This window comes from Apodemus sylvaticus, chromosome 4 (genome assembly GCF_947179515.1).
Source record: "Apodemus sylvaticus chromosome 4, mApoSyl1.1, whole genome shotgun sequence".
Classification (NCBI taxonomy): domain Eukaryota; kingdom Metazoa; phylum Chordata; class Mammalia; order Rodentia; family Muridae; genus Apodemus; species Apodemus sylvaticus.
The window spans coordinates 745005-749471 of record NC_067475.1 but is presented as its reverse complement, the minus strand read 5'-3'; the positions used below and the strand labels follow the sequence as shown (position 1 = coordinate 749471).

At 40.7% G+C, this 4467-nt stretch overlaps 1 non-coding gene across 1 annotated transcript; it reads left to right on the top strand.

Moving 5' to 3' along the window:
* Positions 1 to 987: 987 nt before the first annotated feature.
* On the top strand, positions 988 to 1117 carry LOC127683931 (small nucleolar RNA SNORA17). Its single transcript, XR_007977705.1, has one exon. It is a non-coding gene; the product is annotated as a small nucleolar RNA SNORA17 (small nucleolar RNA).
* The last annotated feature ends 3350 nt before the right edge of the window (positions 1118 to 4467 follow it).

Here is a 4467-nt window from a genome sequence, read left to right as displayed (position 1 = left end):
ATAATAATTTCATAGAATTCCTAAATTTATAGAAGTAATTTTGAGCCCTCTATGAAATAAAAGCTGAAAATAGAGTTCTGTAAACATTCATATGTCATTGGTTAATTACACTAAGATAGAAAAAAAAGCTTGAAACAAATGTACAATCAGGGAAAACATTCTTTCTAGGTTAGCCATGAAAGCATTAACTGGTAACTAAAGGTCATAAACTGAAAATTGACAACTTATTGTTGTCAATACGTGGAAGGACAGAAAATAAAATCTAGAGTACTTTATCTGTGTAAAACTTCAATACTAATAAGACACAAGGCAAATGTTTGTCTCTTGATAAAACCATACTAACTTCTGAAATAAAGATTATTATTTTAAACATGAAAATGCTGGATGTTGTCAAAGGACTTTTCAGCATCTAATGAGATCCTGCAATTTTTTTCTTTCAGTTTCTTTATCTTGCATTGACTTTTGGTGATTATGTTCTTGTGCTTATTGTCAATCATCTGGTTGTCTCTGGTTTTAGATGGTCTGGTAGTTACAAGTCTCTTGGACTGTAAGTAGAGCTGGTCATTCCTTGTTTTCCAGGGTAATGGCAGCTCTCCTAGGAGGCAGACAGAGCTGTGACCTGGGGAGGGTAGTACAGACGTGGGATTGCAGGTAGATGTGTGGACCAGAAGATGTAGGACAGGAAGGATGGGACAGACCTCTCAGCTGCTGGGCTTGCTTGGGACCCAAAAGGCCTGATCATTTTTTTAAGTATCAGGACTCACTTATTTAAATTGGGATTTTTTGTATAATGCCATTACTAGCGGTTACAACAATTTAATAAATTTTACAATAGTTAAAAATAGCTGAATAGACCCTATGGAATTAAACTGCCTGAAATAGCAACTAGAAATTCTGGGTGAAATATATTAAAACAAAACTTAAACTACCTAAGAAGTGCTTTCTAGCATTCACTTAAGTGACAGTATTTTTAAAAATGTGATAACAACTATCTCTAAGAAGTTTCAAGTTTAGCTGCTCTGTCACATGTGTGTCAGTAGGTGGCAGAGAGGAGAAATGCTGTGTCTATGCTCAGTGTCTGGCCTATGAACATCTGAATGATTACTAACCTAAAATTCCCTGAAAAAAAAGTAAGCCCGAGAGAACTACCAGTACTGTGCTAAGCTGCTTGGGCAGGGAATTAGACTGAGAAGACCCTAGTCTGATGTTGCTCAGGCCCTGATGGTTCCCAGGACCAGGACCAGGAAGCAAGCCAGAGACCAGAAAAATATCCCACCTCAGACTAAATCTCCCAAGCAGGAGTGAGGCTGTGACAGACAAACCTCACATAGGACCACTCAGGCAAGCCTATGTGAGAAGTGAGCCTGAGAGGACCATCAGACCAGAACCAAAGGGCCTGGAGAGGAAACTAGCCTGATGACCACTGTCAAGCACTGTGCAGTCTAGGAGGGAAGAACAGAGACCATATCTAAGACAACCCCTGTTCAGTGTACACAAGCAAAGCATAGCACTCCTGAGACCACCCTTTGACAACCCCAGATACTCAGAGACCTGAGATACAACTAAGAGGAGTAAGTAAGTGGTAGGAAATGGAATATAAAGAGAAAAGGAAGGATGAGGGGACAATGAGGACAGTCAGAACTGGAAACGAGGGTAGTGAGGAACAGCCTGATATGAATGACTGGTGATGCCGCCTTGGACCATGAACCTGCGCTGGCACCCTGGGGCCATATACCTGAAGCAACATTGGTCTGTTACTGCCACATTCCAGATGGACATCCCTGCTCTGGGCTGCTGACCATGAAAATGTTGATGTCTGAGGGCTGTCAAGAAGTGACACCACCACTCACTGGTCATGGGGTTGAGTTGGCCTTGAGATCATGAGAGTACAAGAGGTGACCTCACCCCTAGCCAAGTGTGGGCCCTGAACATTGAGGGAGTTGCAAGTGAGTCAGACCCCAAAGATATGAGGATGGGATCCTTTGTGCCTACCACACATCTCTAGTGTGGTAGTGTGAACAAAACAGACAGAGACAGAGACAGAGACAGAGACAGAGACAGGGAGGGTGGGGCCAAAGAGACAGACAGGGGAACAGACAGAGTCAGAGACAGAGAGAAACAGAGATAGAGAAAGGCAAAGAAATACTCCCCATAACCTCCGGCCACCTATAATAGAAAGGAGACCAGGCCCTGGGATCATGAGATCAGGAAAGCTAACCATGCCTTTTACCACCTGAGAGTGGGCCATAAATCTCACCTTGACAGGACAGTAGAGCTGACCCTGATGGCAGTGATGGGTACATGATCCCATTTTCTCCCCTTGCCACCTATGGCAGACAGGAGAGTTGGTCTTAAGGTCATCAGAGCAGGAAAGCTTGCCCTGTTATTTATCTGCTGTAGCACTTGTGAGAGTAGGCACTGCACCTCACCTGGGCAACACAGTAGAGCTGGCCTTGGATATAGACGTTGCAGGTGAGCAGGTCTTGAGGGTATGGGTATAAGAGAGCCAACCTTGCCTCATGTCTGCTGGGTGGTGGAGTGGATGAGGGAGAGATTCCTCCCCCCTTCCTTGTCACTTACTTTCTATAGAAGGCAGCAGAGCTAGTCTAGGTGTCATGAGAGTGGAAGAACCGGCCAAGTCCTTCACTAGCTTCAACACTCAGAACAGACCCTGTACCTCATCTAGGCAACAGAGTAGAGCTGTTCCTGGAAGCAAAGGTTGCTAGTGATCTGGCATGAGAGTAGGAAAGCTAACAAGCTGACCAGTTCAGATACCTCTGAGGCCCAGCCAGATCCAGAGCTTTGAACTGTGCCACCCCAATATTTATCCCATCTATATACTGCTGGAGTACATGGTTATATAGATCCAAAACCAAAGGATCTCCATGACACAGGGCAACAACAAAACATCCAAGAAGAATCCTAGTGAGGTTCTAGTATTGATAGATTACCAGAAGCCAGAGGCCCCATATCAGCCCAAGGAATTGATGCAATGAATCTTTGTAAGCAAAGAGGTATAGACAAAAGGAAATAGTGAGGAACACTGACATACTAGAGCTTCCATAATGAGATACCTTTTCTCTGTTGGTGGGGAGGTTGCAAGGGTGGAGGGCAGGTACAAGTGAAGGAGATAAGTGAGATTGGGGTATATGATGTGAAATTTTAAAGAACCAATAAAAAGTTGAAAAATTATTTTTAGAAAAGTAGTATCAGTGAACATGATAAGCAGGATTGTGAAGTCTTCATGTTAATAGCAAACAGTGAGTCTGCAAACACTGAAGAAATGCTTCTGTCTTTTAAGCAGAAAAATATAGATTAAGTAATTAAATAAATACCATTGGTTCAAGAATTAGGATCAAGGACTCAACCTTTATTTTGAATGATTGGGGGAAAAAATACCTCACCAACATAAATTTCAAACTAGCTCTGCTTCAAGCAGTTTAAGGTTACATTAGTTAATTACCTAAAAAAAAAATGTTATTTGTCTTGTCCATAAGATACAGATAAAATTCTGTCATCAGTTCTGAGCAGAGGGCTCAAGTAAGAAGCTGAACAGAAAGACAATCAAGAATGGGAAGTTTGGGGTTGTGTTCATAAAAAAGCAAAGAAGAGACAGGTAGAGGCAAAGCTGAATCACAGAAGGGAAGGGTAAGTGCTAGATAGCATGCACATCTGAGATAAGGAATGTCCACGTCAGGCCTTTCTTTTTTAATGTGACATAAGGTAGAACAGCTAATGACAATAACAAAGTGAACTAGAAGCTTCTACCAATTGTTAAACAGGCTGGAAATAAAAAAAAATTTACTAAAACTTTAATTAATACTTTTTCAAGGAACTCTCCTTTTATATAGAAGAAGGTAATAAAGCAGATGTGCTTTAAATACAGATATAAAAGGAAAAACATTATGAGACTAAATCATATAAAATATGATCTAGCAATGAGTGAGATTAAAAATAGCTACAGAAGTACTAAAAAGGAAAGTTAATATGAAAGTTAAGGTGTAGTCTGTAGCAACATGTCTCTTCATAAAACTTACCAGACATATCAGCAAAAGAAAAATACTATCAACTCACTCCTGTAAGGCCTGGGCAGCTTGAGATAGGAGTATATAGCTTGATTCAAAACTCTCTTTCTGTTAGAAGTAGACATGAGAAAAAGAGAAAAATATTCCAGGGCACCAGAATATAAGATATTTCTCAAAAAATATCAAATAGCTTTGAGGGTAAATCTTTTTGGAAGGATTATAACACATTGCATAACTAAGGTCAACCAGTCAGTAGAAAGATGTCTTTCACTTTCACTATCCCTTTCAGGCACGTACTGGTTATCTCTGTAAATTAGAGTTCAAATAAAAAACTTCAAAATAACCTTTTTGTTGAGGTGGGGTCATTCTGTAGTTTTACAACTAACTTCTTTCCTCACTTCACTGAGGTGTCTCTTCTTTAATTCATGACAGATAATTTTGA